This window comes from Oncorhynchus kisutch, unplaced genomic scaffold (assembly GCF_002021735.2).
Source record: "Oncorhynchus kisutch isolate 150728-3 unplaced genomic scaffold, Okis_V2 scaffold3981, whole genome shotgun sequence".
NCBI classification, from domain to species: domain Eukaryota; kingdom Metazoa; phylum Chordata; class Actinopteri; order Salmoniformes; family Salmonidae; genus Oncorhynchus; species Oncorhynchus kisutch.
In genome coordinates, this window is record NW_022265926.1 from 397,148 (window position 1) to 412,979 (window position 15,832).

Genomic DNA, 15,832 nt, shown 5'->3' on the forward strand with positions numbered 1-15,832 from the left:
GATCGTTGCTAGATGAAACCTGAGAGACAGAACGAGTCCATTCCGTGTTCAGGAAGGCCTTGGGGTGACCGTCACTGACAGACGTCAGGATGTCAGGTCTAACGGAGACCTGCTTTTCTTCTGTTTGACATCCTCCACCAAACTGACAGGAACGCTGAGGTCATCCGATAACCTGGCATCCTCCACCAAACTGACAGGAACGCTGAGGTCATCCTATAACTTGTCATCCTCCACCAAACTGACAGGAACGCTGAGATCATCCTATAACTTGTCATCCTCCACCAAACTGACAGGAACGATGAGGTCATCCTATAACTTCCCTCCTCTGTCATCACGGCCCTGAAGCATGATCACTCATCTTCACCGCTCTCTCGTTTGATTTTGCGTGCAGCAAGTTCAAGTAGGATGGCAATGGAATGAAACTGGAGAAACTTAGCCAGAGGTGGGCGAAACATGCCAACCCAAATCACAGAAGTAGTACAACTCATAGTGTACAACAGGGACAGCCTCTCTTCTTCTTCTCTCTCTTCATGTTTATGCTAATGAGCCTCATTACCATGCTTTGTAGAAATCTGGGGCTGTACTGGAAGTCATGTGATCAGCACTCAGTACAGTTTTTGGAGGTCATTCAAATCCAATGGGGATCCAGTGCAATTAATCAAAATAATGTATTCGGGAAAAACAACGCAGTAGGACAGCAAAGTTCACCGTCGATGGGAGGTGGAGTGTATTTGACGGCGCGCCAGGTATCCACATTGGCATGGAGACCGAGGGAGTTTTGGATAATTCTTCATGTACATTGTTTGACTTCTCCTTGCCTATCCCAGAGAGGCCAAGAGAAGAGTAAAATAATTCAGATGCTGGAATAATTCATCTTAAAGAGTATTTTCATGTTGTCTGGATATTGCCTGTGTGTTGAAGAATGAAGTGATTGAGTGTGAAATATGTAGAAAGCACAGGATGTTGGGTCATTGAATGAGGGCCTGGTGTGTCTTTGTGAGTTACAGCGGCTGTCATGTAGTCTGGCTGACACGAGCTCTCAAAGTCTTCTTGCTGTGTGGTCACGTGGGGAGGGCGTCTGTCAGGCTAGATGTCATGAAGCTTAGTGAAAATAATGATAAGGATTCTGTTTAAGAATGACAAGTAAATGATGATAAGGATTCTGTGTAGGAATAACAAGTAAATGATGATAAGGATTCTGTTTAGGAATAACAAGCAAATGAGGATAAAGATTCTGTGTAGGAATAACAAGCAAATGAGGAGAAGGATTCTGTTTATGAATAACAAACAAATTATAAGGATTCTGTTTAAGAATGACAAGTAAATGATGACAAGGATTCTGTTTAGGAATAACAAGCAAATGAGAAAATTGATTTACTCATACACGTATGCTCAAGAAAGACGCAAGCTCAAGGATGACACGTGCTCAATGATGACAAGGTGCTTTACATACAATATGTGAGTTTTGTATAGGACAAGGGCCTCACACACTGAAGTATCGGTGTGTTCAGTGGAATAAGGAAAAAGGAGAGTAAATAAGGGTCTACCCATCAAGTCAGTTCAATTCCTACTTAATTACCAATAAGTAATGTTTGATTTAAAAATATATATATCTCCTCTATTAAGGCCACAGCTGAAATGGTAAAGTAAATGAAAGGGTAAATATGCTGTTATCTTTCTACCTTTATACTAAGGCTGTAAAACGACTACAACATCTTGAATGAATTGCATGATTTGCTCTGATTATCGGGACTAATCTCAAATTCAGAATTTGCTCGAATTGAGCTGTAATTTTAAGATTTTGTTTTATACAGAAAAAGCATTATAAGAATATTGTCCAAAACTCAAGAAACGGTTCGCAAAATCTGGTAAATGAATAAAGCCCCCCTTTCTTTAACTTCAATGTCAACTTGGTTTGATAATGTTGTTTTTACCTGTACTGAGTATGTACTGTATTTAGGATGTATTGATAATGTTGTTTTTACCTGTACTGAGTATGTACTGTATTTTGGATGTTTTCAGTGTATTCTGAATGCTTTCAGACAATGTGACGAATCACGATAAAGAAAAAAATGGTGCTCTAAAATTACAAAAAGTTAATTTGAATTGACTGATGATGTCACGGCTGTTGAAGGAGGAGGACCAAGGTGCAGCGTGGTGAGGGTACATATTCTTTATTTAAGTAAACACTACAAACAAACCGTGAAGCTAAAGGCTATGTGCCCTAAACAAAGTAAACTTCCCACAAAGAAAGGAGGGAAAAAGGGCTACTTAAGTATGGTTCCCAATCAGAGACAACGATAGACAGCTGTCCCTGATTGAGAACCATACCCGGCCAAAACATAGAAATAAAATCATATATAACAAAACATAGAATGCCCACCCCAAATCACACCTTGACCAAACCAAATAGAGACATTAAAAGGCTCTCTAAGGTCAGAGCGTGACAGATGAACTCTTGACAGCTCTACGTTATACACTACTGGTCAGTGGATTCAACTGCGTTGTCCTGTAGACTCATAGACTACACTTAAGAGTTTTTTATGTTATCTTTCTGGGTTTTGCATCCTTTCAAACCACTAAATAGTTTAAAACCACCACAAACTCAGACAGAAATAGGCATCGCCCTACTTCGGGGACATGGAGGCGCAGACACTCTCCACATTACCTGGGACATGGTAATAGCGCCGCATCGCTCCTCCCTCCTAAGAGAATTTAGCCCAGATGTGACAGGCATACTCTGCAGTTGCGTTGAAAGGCTCGGGTTCGTCTTCTGCTGGGACTCAGGGAGAGGAGTTGATGCCGACTCAGCCTTTAGTCTCTGCATGGGCCTCATCTTATGGATCTCTTATGTTGGGGGTGGCCACTTAATATTCAATCAAGGCTGGGAGAACAAGTGCATTGGGGGTAGCCATCTTAATAATTGAAGGACAGCCTTGGTACAGTAGCTATGGAAAATCCTTGGAAGTTTTTTTTCTGGCTCTTGAAGTTTGTCCCAGAAAGCTGTGAGACTTGTATTTTTCAAGACAGCTGATCCCAAACTCCCTATAGGCAGATATAGAAAGAGATGAATGAGGAAGAAACAGACAATGCATTGGCCAACAGCAAATGCAGTGTGACAGTGCAGGGGCTGTGGGCCAAACTGAAGGAGATTAACCAACGGAAGGCATTTTTCCTCAGGGATTTGTTAACACTATAACTTGTCGTTTTCCTCCGTGTCCTTCAATTTATTTGGCAGTTTACTGCTTCAGGTATTTAAAGGTTCTGAAAATTACATTTGGCTACCTTCCAGGAAGCTTGAAAAGACAGGCTGAGTGGGTGGGGAGCTTATATTCATGAGCTCGCCTTGACTGACAGCTCTTTGAAACGTTTATTTCAAGCAACTTGGATGCAGTGAGCAGTGTTACAGTTAAATCATCTCAAGCTAATTTGGTGAAACACAAAGCAACTCAAACAACATTGAAATTGCATCAATGATATCCATTTTTTTATTATTAATCTCCCATTTGGCATGTCTCTTGTGATGCGGTTCACAGCACCACTGACTGATGTGTTGACTTGACAACTGCGTCTGTGTTTTGAATGACCCATCGCCTCCTTTTGTTTCATGCTGGCTGAAGACCTAGCTAGCTAGCAACATGCTAACACCAGACGCAAAGGAAAGGGGTGACATATAAATATATTTGCCATAGATGAATCGGGTAAACTTTGAATTATATTTGCTGACACTCTACAGTAAAATTTGGGTTTGAGTTGCTATCTAGCCATATATACCACGCCCCTCTGCAGGCATGCCTTCTCCGATATTGGTTACAAGGCCGTACTTATTTAAATTAGGTAAGAGAATCACGTTACCATTAGTGTATTAAAATGAGCGTTAAGGTGATGTCACCTTGTCCCCTTAATAATGAATCCAAGTGTTTGACATGGGGGAGGGGACCAGTAACTTTATGATCAGACTTTATCATTGTAGAAGCAACAGTCATTTTTCATACTTTGGTCATCATACTTCGATCTGTTTTCATCAAAATATCATCAATTTCATGAAAAACATGATTTTGACTGTTCATGACCTTTTAACATGGTCATGATGCAACAGGCTTGTCATTAGCGTCGCATGAACCACAGTTAAGGATGAACTGACGAAGCAATTCCAAAAATAAAAAGGTTAGGTGCTTGATGCCACGATGTGACCTAGAACACATTCCCATTCGGGTCCCAAACTAACGAAAACGTATTACATCTTTATAGAGCGTTCATAAAGTCTTCATAAGCACTACACAGATTATTTATAAATACTTTTGAAGCAGTCACTGCCACTTGATAAAGTACATATAAGATCCATTAAAGTGGGTTCTTTGGCACCCTAGCATGGATTTTGCCAAGACCCGTAAAGCCTAATTTAAAACCTTATTAAAAAATGTTTTTGTTTAAAGTAGGAGCCAAATATTTAATGTTGGCTGTCATGTCAGGTGGAATATCTATGATGTTTAATTTGACCAAGTAACTAAATCAATGGAAGTATTCGGAGCAAAACAGTTGACATGGAAGTAGCTTGTAGTTTTTATTACAGTGTTCTACTACAGTACTTATATGTATTCAGAAGAATACTTGCTGCAACTAATCACTTTTACAACGTCACATTTCATCCATCCCTCCCTTCAACCATCCCACTGATATAGTTTTAGATTTATTTTAGGCTCTCAAAGACATCTCTCCGAATTTAAATTCATGTTTCATCAAAGCCAGTATAAAATGCTGATTACAGAAAATATATCAAAATGAATCCGCCGTGTCTGAAGATGAAAGTGTTCTAATCTTTCATGGTTATGTGACCATTACGTCATTAATGTGACTTCCTTTATATATAAAAAAATACGTTTTACATTAAAGGAAAGTATATACAATTATTACCACCTTAACATTGTTCTAAACACTTCTCTCCCGGCACGTGTTGATGAATCCAATTTACAGTATATTTATGACGTGTAGTGTAATCTAATGTAATACAATACTCGGTGAAATGAAATAGTGTTGGTTTGTGTGCTCGTTTTCAGCTTTTCCTTGTACGCCACAACTGAATCTAACCATTTAAACCGGTTGTGTGGACTCTTTGAAAAATGACATTGATCAGTAAGACTAAGAAGAAAACATAACAAAACACTGGGTGCTATAAGACATTCCCTCTGTGTTGCTGTTACTCCCATAACTAGGCCTTCTTGCCAGCCCTTTCATGTATTTTAATCTAACCATGTTGAGATCACGATCTCTTTCGCAGATGAGCCCTGCATCAACACATCAATAAACAATTAGTACACTATACATACCTATATAGACATAAATTACACAAAACACTAAAAGCAAAGCACACGCATATATAACATCAGGCTTCTAGGCTCAGTCCCTGTCCACAGTCTTGCGGTGCTGAATTTCAAAATTCAGATTCCGTCGCTGTCCTTTTCAGTCGGTGCTGAATCGCCTGAACGCGTGTGCCCGCGCCTGCGCCTGTTTCTCTATTTTATTTATTTTTATTTCACCTTTATTTAACCAGGTAGGCTAGTTGAGAACAAGTTCTCATTTGCAACTGCGACCTGGCCAAGATAAAGCATAGCAGTGTGAGCATACAACAAAGAGTTACACATGGAGTAAACAATTAACAAGTCAATAACACAGTAGAAAACGAAGGGGGGGTCTATATACAATGTGTGCAAAAGGCATGAGGAGGTAGGCAAATAATTACAATTTTGCAGATTAACACTGGAGTGATAAAAGATCAGATGGTCATGTACAGGTAGAGATATTGGTGTGCAGAAGAGCAGAAAAGTAAATAAATAAAAACAGTACGGGGATGAGGTAGGTGAAAAGGGTGGGCTATTTACCAATAGACTATGTACAGCTGCAGCGATCGGTTAGCTGCTCAGATAGCTGATGTTTGAAGTTGGTGAGGGAGATGAAAGTCTCCAACTTCAGCGATTTTTGCAATTCGTTCCAGTCACAGGCAGCAGAGTACTGGAACGAAAGGCGGCCAAATGAGGTGTTGGCTTTAGGGATGATCAGTGAGATACACCTGCTGGAGCGCGTGCTACGGATGGGTGTTGCCATCGTGACCAGTGAGCTGAGATAAGGCGGAGCTTTACCTAGCATAGACTTGTAGATGACCTGGAGCCAGTGGGTCTGGCGACGAATATGTAGCGAGGGCCAGCCGACTAGAGCATACAAGTCGCAGTGGTGGGTAGTATAAGGTGCTTTAGTGACAAAACGGATGGCACTGTGATAGACTGCATCCAGTTTGCTGAGTAGAGTGTTGGAAGCCATTTTGTAGATGACATCGCCGAAGTCGAGGATCGGTAGGATAGTCAGTTTTACTAGGGTAAGCTTGGCGGCTTGAGTGAAGGAGGCTTTGTTGCGGAATAGAAAGCCGACTCTTGATTTGATTTTCGATTGGAGATGTTTGATATGAGTCTGGAAGGAGAGTTTGCAGTCTAGCCAGACACCTAGGTACTTATAGACGTCCACATATTCTAGGTCGGAACCATCCAGGGTGGTGATGCTAGTCGGGCATGCAGGTGCAGGCAGCGACCGGTTGAAAAGCATGCATTTGGTTTTACTAGCGTTTAAGAGCAGTTGGAGGCCACGGAAGGAGTGTTGTATGGCATTGAAGCTTGTTTGGAGGTTAGATAGCACAGTGTCCAAAGACGGGCCGAAAGTATATAGAATGGTGTCGTCTGCGTAGAGGTGGATCAGGGAATCGCCCGCAGCAAGAGCAACATCATTGATATACACAGAGAAAAGAGTCGGCCCGAGAATTGAACCCTGTGGCACCCCCATAGAGACTGCCAGAGGACCGGACAGCATGCCCTCCGATTTGACACACTGAACTCTGTCTGCAAAGTAATTGGTGAACCAGGCAAGGCAGTCATCCGAAAAACCGAGGCTACTGAGTCTGCCGATAAGAATATGGTGATTGACAGAGTCGAAAGCCTTGGCAAGGTCGATGAAGACGGCTGCACAGTACTGTCTTTTATCGATGGCGGTTATGATGTCGTTTAGTACCTTGAGTGTGGCTGAGGTGCACCCATGACCGGCTCGGAAACCAGATTGCACAGCGGAGAAGGTACGGTGGGATTCGAGATGGTCAGTGACCTGTTTGTTGACTTGGCTTTCGAAGACCTTAGATAGGCAGGGCAGGATGGATATAGGTCTGTAACAGTTTGGGTCCAGGGTGTCTCCCCCTTTGAAGAGGGGGATGACTGCGGCAGCTTTCCAATCCTTGGGGATCTCAGACGAGATGAAAGAGAGGTTGAACAGGCTGGTAATAGGGGTTGCGACAATGGTGGCAGATAGTTTCAGAAATAGAGGGTCCAGATTGTCAAGCCCAGCTGATTTGTACGGGTCCAGGTTTTGCAGCTCTTTCAGAACATCTGCTATCTGGATTTGGGTAAAGGAGAACCTGGAGAGGCTTGGGCGAGGAGCTGCGGGGGGGGCGGAGCTGTTGGCCGAGGTTGAAGTAGCCAGGCGGAAGGCATGGCCAGCCGTTGAGAAATGCTTATTGAAGTTTTCGATAATCATGGATTTATCAGTGGTGACCGTGTTACCTAGCCTCAGTGCAGTGGGCAGCTGGGAGGAGGTGCTCTTGTTCTCCATGGACTTCACAGTGTCCCAGAACTTTTTGGAGTTGGAGCTACAGGATGCAAACTTCTGCCTGAAGAAGCTGGCCTTAGCTTTCCTGACTGACTGCGTGTATTGGTTCCGGACTTCCCTGAACAGTTGCATATCACGGGGACTATTCGATGCTATTGCAGTCCGCCACAGGATGTTTTTGTGCTGGTCGAGGGCAGTCAGGTCTGGGGTGAACCAAGGGCTGTATCTGTTCTTAGTTCTGCATTTTTTGAACGGAGCATGCTTATCTAAAATGGTGAGGAAGTTACTTTTAAAGAATGACCAGGCATCCTCAACTGACGGGATGAGGTCAATGTCCTTCCAGGATACCCGGGCCAGGTCGATTAGAAAGGCCTGCTCACAGAAGTGTTTTAGGGAGCGTTTGACAGTGATGAGGGGTGGTCGTTTGACTGCGGCTCCGTAGCGGATACAGGCAATGAGGCAGTGATCGCTGAGATCCTGGTTGAAGACAGCGGAGGTGTATTTGGAGGGCCAGTTGGTCAGGATGACGTCTATGAGGGTGCCCTTGTTTACAGAGTTAGGGTTGTACCTGGTGGGTTCCTTGATGATTTGTGTGAGATTGAGGGCATCTAGCTTAGATTGTAGGACTGGCGGGGTGTTAAGCATATCCCAGTTTAGGTCACCTAACAGAACAAACTCTGAAGCTAGATGGGGGGCGATCAATTCACAAATGGTGTCCAGGGCACAGCTGGGAGCTGAGGGGGGTCGGTAGCAGGCGGCAACCGTGAGAGACTTATTTCTGGAGAGAGTAATTTTCAAAATTAGTAGTTCGAACTGTTTGGGTATGGACCTGGAAAGTATGACATTACTTTGCAGGCCATCTCTGCAGTAAACTGCAACTCCTCCCCCTTTGGCAGTTCTATCTTGACGGAAGATGTTATAGTTGGGTATGGAAATCTCTGAATTTTTGGTGGCCTTCCTGAGCCAGGATTCAGACACAGCAAGGACATCAGGGTTAGCAGAGTGTGCTAAAGCAGTGAGTAAGACAAACTTAGGGAGGAGGCTTCTGACGTTGACATGCATGAAACCAAGGCTTTTTCGAACACAGAAGTCAACAAATGAGGGTGCCTGGGGACATGCAGGGCCTGGGTTTACCTCCACATCACCCGCGGAACAGAGAAGGAGTAGTATGAGGGTGCGGCTAAAGGCTATCAAAACTGGTCGCCTAGAGCGTTGGGGACAGAGAATAAGAGGAGCAGGTTTCTGGGCATGGTAGAATATATTCAGGGCATAATGCGCAGACAGGGGTATGGTGGGGTGCGGGTACAGCGGAGGTAAGCCCAGGCACTGGGTGATGATGAGAGAGGTTGTATCTCTGGACATGCTGGTAGTAATGGGTGAGGTCACCGCATGTGTGGGAGGTGGGACAAAGGAGTTATCAGGGGTATGAAGAGTGGAACTAGGGGCTCCATTGTGAACTAAAACAATGATAACTAACCTGAACAACAGTATACAAGGCATATTGACATTTGAGAGAGACATACAGCGAGGCATACAGTAATCACAGGTGTTGAATTGGGAAAGCTAGCTAAAACAGTAGGTGAGACAACAGCTAATCAGCTAGCACAACAACAGCAGGTAAAATGGCGTAGACTAGGCAACGGGGCCAACAGATAAAACAAACAAGCAGAATGGAGTACCGTGATTTATGGACAGTCCAGCGTGCATCAGCTATGTAGCCAAGAGATCAGTGTCCAGGGGGCAGCGGTGGATGGGGAAGGGAAGCTGGACTGGCGAGTGTTATCCAGGTTAAAAAAACGAACAATGACTAAATAGCTTGTAGCTAGTTAGCTGGTTAGCTTCTGGAGGTTCTTGAGTGTGTTCTAAAAATAAATAAAAAATAATAGCGATTCCGTATCACATTGGGTGAGGCAGGTTTCCGGAAGGTATAAACAAATTAAAAGTCAAAAGAGATAGAAAGTAAATATGGGTCCGGTGGGCGTTTGGGACGCGGCGATTCAGGCGGTTAGCAGGCCTGTGCTAACAAGCTAACAGTTTGTAGGCCCGGGCTAGACAAGGTAGCAGTTAGCGGACCGGAGCTGGACAAGCTAGCAGTTAGCAGGCCGAATTAGCAAGCAGGGAGATAGCGAGGGCTAGAGAGTTAGCCTTTGGGGGACGTCGCGATGGGGTGAGTCTGTTTATTCCTCTTCATGCGGTGACATCGATAGACCGGTCGTGGGCCCGGGTATTGTAGCTCAGGAGTATGCTACGGTGGTAGCGCAGGCCGGGCTAGCTTCAAGCTAAGTGGGTGGAAACGCTAGCCAGGGGTAATCATCCAGGGTTGCAGTTTAGCTAGATAGCTAGTTGTGAAGATCCAGCGTATTTGGAAGCTTAGGTTTAGCAAAATGTTTTTAAAGGGATAGCTATGTAAAAAACGAAAAATATGTAAAAAAAAAAAAAAAAAAAAAAAAAAAAAAAAAAACGAAAAATAAACAAAATATAAACAAAATATACAGGGACACGACACGACAGGACGACTTACTGCTACGCCATATGTGTTTGTGTCAGATTACGATGATACATTTTCACTGCAACGATGAGCACCAAATGGTTTCTAGTAACAATGTAGAGCTGTTTTATATGTTGAATTGCATGTGGCCTAGACCAGAGCAATACATGTGTTGTAAGTATGGCTCTGGCCTCTGCTCGATCCATTCAACTCTACACAATGCATCCAGCCAAACAGCCTACAGTCATTGCCGTCTCATTTCTATGAAGCTTCTCACAAAGTGCCACATGTCTGAGGTCACACCGGAATCGGACGTCCTGTTACATGCTCAGACATCCTTGTAAGTCGCTGAAAATGCAACTACCTATAATGTAAAAGGTGCAGATGCAGGTGATTTAAAGACTCCTGAAGTGTATCATTTTGATTAGGCAGGACACCCTGTGAAATGACTGATTATTGTCAATATTTGAATTGAGAGGGGCAAACGCCTGTAGGTGGCAACCCTGCCTCATCAAGTAAACGCACACACACACACACACACACACACACACACACACACACACACACACACACACACACACACACACACACACACACACACACACACACACACCATTCCCTCTGGCCTTTATGTGTTAATGCTATTGATCAGTCAATAATGAATGAGTTCAGAGAGATGTGAACCCAAATGGAAGGTCGGTAGAATGAGACGATGGATTGTAGGCGAATACTAGAGAGGTTGCAGTCTATAGCCTACCACACACACGGCAGTGGTATTTTTTACATCGCTGAGCTCGGACCATGCAGTCTATAGCCTACCACACACACGGCAGTGGTATTTTTTACATCGCTGAGCTCGGACCATGCAGTCTAATGAATTCCATGTGCTCCCTCCCTATTCGAGCCATGGACTGCAGCAAGCGCAAGAGCGAATAGAACACAGTGGCTCCCCGGTGGATATGGAACATACGGAATATTGATGGTGCTGATATTACACGGATCCCACAAATCCCCCTGACAACGCAAAAATTGTTATCAATAGTTACGCTTATGTTAAATAGGTGGCCTACCGGACTGCATCGAAAACCAGCTTCTGGTGGATATTTAGTAAATACAGAGCGCATATAGGCTACATTCCGCGCGCTCATATGCCATTGGTTTGCGTATTAGGCTCTGCGTTATTTCCCAGGGAATCAAGTTGATGGATTGGCTATGGATGCATTGGGTGGTTGTTTGACGAATCTGGATCAGAACATTCGAATAAGAATGGCTGCGTCCTTTTGAGACATGTATGTACACACCTCGACTGCATCCGTGCATATACTTCTAGATTTTTTTGATTCTACGCTTGCTACATCGATCATGTTCGGGAATATTGCCTGGACATGTGCCCCTTTATGGTAACTGACATTATACCTCTGCAAATCCTCCAGTAGGCTATCAGAGAACTGCACCAATAAGGGATGAACATCAATCGAAATGTGGATAGTCCATTTCAATCTCGGTTTATGGCATTAACTGTGTGCGCTGAAGAATAATTTCACTGAGAAATCCTATATAGGGCACCACGTTCAGTTCCACAGGAAAGGGCTATATGAAGAAATAGCCACAGACTTATCGCTCTCTCACAAACTCGGCAGCATTTCCCCCCATCGGAATACAAAGTCAAAAGCTACCGGCACCCCGCGGGTTTTCTCCACTGTGGCCACAGGAATGGTGGATTCATCCCAATTTCATGCACCTCTTTTTGACATTTGTACATTTTTTTATTGCGTTCGAGCTTCGTTTTCTTACGCGTTTGATTCTGCTGCTGTCGATGTAGACTACGTGTGGTGGCCTCGAATCCTTTCACATGGGTGAGGATTGTGCATCGGTCTTACAGCCAATCCAATCGGATACCTTGGCCCTGGTGTGTTTGGTTTTTTTCTTCATTTTGAGCACAATCCCATATCTTCGAGAAAATGCGTAAGTATCTTTTATTTGATTTATTCACCTCTTATATCTACATTAAGTTAGGCACTTTAATCTTTCTTATCCATCTCGGCTACTCTTCACGACAGAGTGGTCATTCGGGTGTTCAACACGACGCCGTTTTCCGCTATAGACTAATGTCGCTATAATGTCGCTTTAGGCTACATGTGCAATAGTTGATGTTAATTCACATTTTTTAAAGACATCATTAAACCATGTGAAGCTCTCTCTCTCGCGCGCGCTTGCGTGTGTGTATATGTGCATGTGTGTTTAAGAGAGAGAGAGAGAGAGAGAGAGAGAGAGAGAGAGAGAGAGAGAGAGAGAGAGAGTCCGAAAGAGACATATAGTAAGTGGTTAGATAAATATATACGTAATAACAGGCTTTTATTTATTTAATGATGGGGTATGGCCTAAACCGTTTGGTGAGACATTGTGTTTAGGTAGATTCGGGATTCTGTAAATCCCTGTATAGCCATTATACCAATGTTGCTAGAATACGTCATATGGTCATTCATATTCAGCTCAGGTGTGGTTCGTCATGCCGCTTAGTAATGACACATTTGCAGCACGGGGGCCACCAGATTGACCCACCGAATTCTTCAGGTGAGTTCTACAATAGGGTTTCTTAGATTTAGGATGTAATATCTCTCAACTGACTCGGCCCCCCAATTAGCTTAGAACCACTAACTCTGTATCCGTGCATGTTAAATCCACCGTGATATTTATGACGTTCAAAGCAATTGACTCGAGCGGAGTGTCAGGCCACATGAGACTGCTTGTGTCTCAACCCCAGTGGTCTTCCGGTGGCACAGCTGCTAATGGAATGTGATGGAGGTGCATTAGTGTTGATTTCCCCCAATCGGATTCCCGAGCACTGTTGACCAGAAGGAGCATGATGTCTAACCAGGAGTTATGTAATTTGGTGCTGATTCAGATTCTAAATAGTGGTTGTTATATTATAGCTGCGGTGCCTCAACGGGGCGTCACGCTTGGGTGAGTTACGTGTTGATGTGAGCTGTCCATTGGAAGGTGGTGCTGAAAATACTACCCGCGTTAGGATACTGGAGGGCGATACCTTGTTAGGCCTCCTATATAGATTTACCCGAGCATGAAAGCATATTCCCCAGAACATGAAAGCACATTTCTTTAGATAGTAATACTGTGTTCATGTAAGTTTCTCCATTATAAATAACCATTAACCTGTATGTCATGTTCATTAGCAGGTTTTAAGGCAACTGTGCATTGAGAAAACAGGAATGTTTCTATTGGCATGGGCTTTCATTTCAATGGTTTCTCACTGTAAACATTGTTTCTTCAGAACATTCATTCAAATATGCATGAAGTATATTATCTCTTCACATGTTGTTGCATATTCACCATTTGCCAAAAGACCAGCAGCTCAAGAAGAATGATATTTACTTTTTGTCATGCTGGTAATAGGAAACCCCTGTCATGTTTTGCCAAAGGCACACATTACCTTAAATCCCATTTATATTTATTTCAATAATGGCATGTCTGCTATATGCGTAATATACCACTTTAAATTAGTCATGTTTAACTAATCACTGTGATGGAAGCTGTTTGGTCTTCTTCTTGAATTACTTCAACCTGAAACTGACTGTTACTATTCCATAGCACTGAATATGTTTAGCAGTGCAAATCATGGAAGCAGATTGCACTCATGGTGTGAAGTGACACGTCTGTTGGGTCCTGTGAGCATGGAATCAATACAATGTTACATTTCACAGTCTAATGCCTTGATTTATCGACTTAAATCACAGTCTGAGTTTCTCACTGACTTCTGGCCTTAAGCATCTTCAAATATATGAAGTATCAAGGTCTGGCTTGAATGAGTTGCCAAGAGTTTGGTTTGGATGACATAGAAATTCATATAAATGTTTTGTGATGTTCTCATTTCTCAAAAGCGTTCTCGGGTCGAGCTGAGTTGGTATTCCACACCTTCTGTGGTCTAGATCACATGATATTCATTTAGAGAAATGTCCACGCCTCAATCCTAAATGAGTCAGAAAGATTGATACCATCTAATAATGTGGTGCCAATCTTCCCCAGTCATTTGTTATTGAGAGGATGAACTTTCTTTTAAAGGTCATTCATTAACATTGGGCTATCAGTGTCCTCCAGTGGAGGCTTGTGAAGATCTTGGTCAGCATTGTTCAGTGATAATACTGTAGATTACATGGGGGGGCTACATTCACACTGGGGGGGGGGCTAAATACACCCGGGCAGCCTAAATTCACACTGGGGGGGAACTAAGAGGAAGTAGACACATGGGCCTCCACTGCCTCATACTTCTACTGTAGTCCATACACTGCCTCATACTTCGGATGTAGTCGATACCCTGCCTCATACTTATACTGTAGTTGATACACTGCCTCATACTTCGAATGTAGTCGATACACTTGCCTCATACTTCAAATGTAGTCGATACACTGCCTCATACTTCGAATGTAGTCCATCCCCTGCCCTCATACTTCTACTGTAGTTGATACACTGCCCCATACTTTGAATGTAGTCGATACACTGCCTCATACTTCGAATGTAGTCGATACACTGCCTCATACTTCGAATGTAGTCCATCCCCTGCCCTCATTCTTCTACTGTAGTTGATACACTGCCTCATACTTATACTGTAGTTGATACACTGCCTCATATTCTGCTGTAGTCAATACACCAGCTCATACTTATACTGTAGTCCATACACTACCTCATACTTCGAATGTAGTTGATTCACTACCTCATACTTCTACTGTAGTTGATTCACTGCCTCATACTTCTACTGTAGTTGATTCACTACCTCATACTTCTACTGTCATCAATACACTGCCTCATACTTCTACTGTAGTCCATACACTACCTCATACTTCTACTGTAGTTGATACATTGCCCCTTACTTTTACTGTAGTCGATGCATTGCCTCATGCTTCTACTATAGTCGATATACTGCCTCATACTTCTACTGTAGTCAATATACTGTCTCATACTTATACTGTGGTCCATGCCTTTAAGATTATTTATTTATTTTTGTTTTCACCTCATTTTAACATTCTGTCATAAAAAATGTCATTCATTCTGTCGTTAACTTCTTCGGGATCGGTATCCCTTCCACAGGACGGTTGAGCTAACGTAGGCTAATGGGATTAGCATGAGGATGTAAGTAACAAGAACATTTCCCAGGACATAGACATATCTGATATTGGCAGAAAGCTTAAATTCTTGTTAATCTAACTGCACTGTCCAATTTACAGTAGTTATTACAGTGAAAGAATACCATGTTATTGTTTAGGAGAGTGCATAATTTTCAACATGAAGAATTATTAATAAACAAACTAGGCACATTTGGGCAGTCTTTATACAACATTTTGAACATAATTAAAATTGGTCCCTCGGATCAGTCTAACAAGTTGCACATAGACTGCTGCCATCTAGTGGCCAAAATCTAAATTGCACCTGGGCTGGAATAATACATTATGGCCTTTCTCTTGAATTTCAAAGATGATGGTACAACAAAAAATACAAAAGAACGTAGTTTTCTTCTTTGTATTATCTTTTACCAGATCTAATGTGTTATATTCTCCAACATCTAATTTCCACAAACTTCAAAGTGTTTCCTTTCAAATGGAACCAAGAATATGCATATTCTTGCTTCAGGGCCTGAGCTACAGGCAGTTAGAGTTGGGTATGTCATTTTAGGTGAAAATTGAAAAAGGGTGC

The 15,832-nt window shown here is 42.9% G+C and overlaps 1 protein-coding gene across 1 annotated transcript in view; it reads left to right on the top strand.

Moving 5' to 3' along the window:
* Window positions 1-10,889: 10,889 nt before the first annotated feature.
* Window positions 10,890-15,832, top strand: part of LOC109879265 (leucine-rich repeat-containing protein 4C) — a 42,735-nt gene continuing 37,792 nt past the window's right edge. The window contains exon 1 of the mRNA XM_031821491.1: window positions 10,890-12,094. The gene's annotated coding sequence lies outside the window, so the exon portion shown is untranslated. The remainder of the gene's footprint in view (window positions 12,095-15,832) is intronic.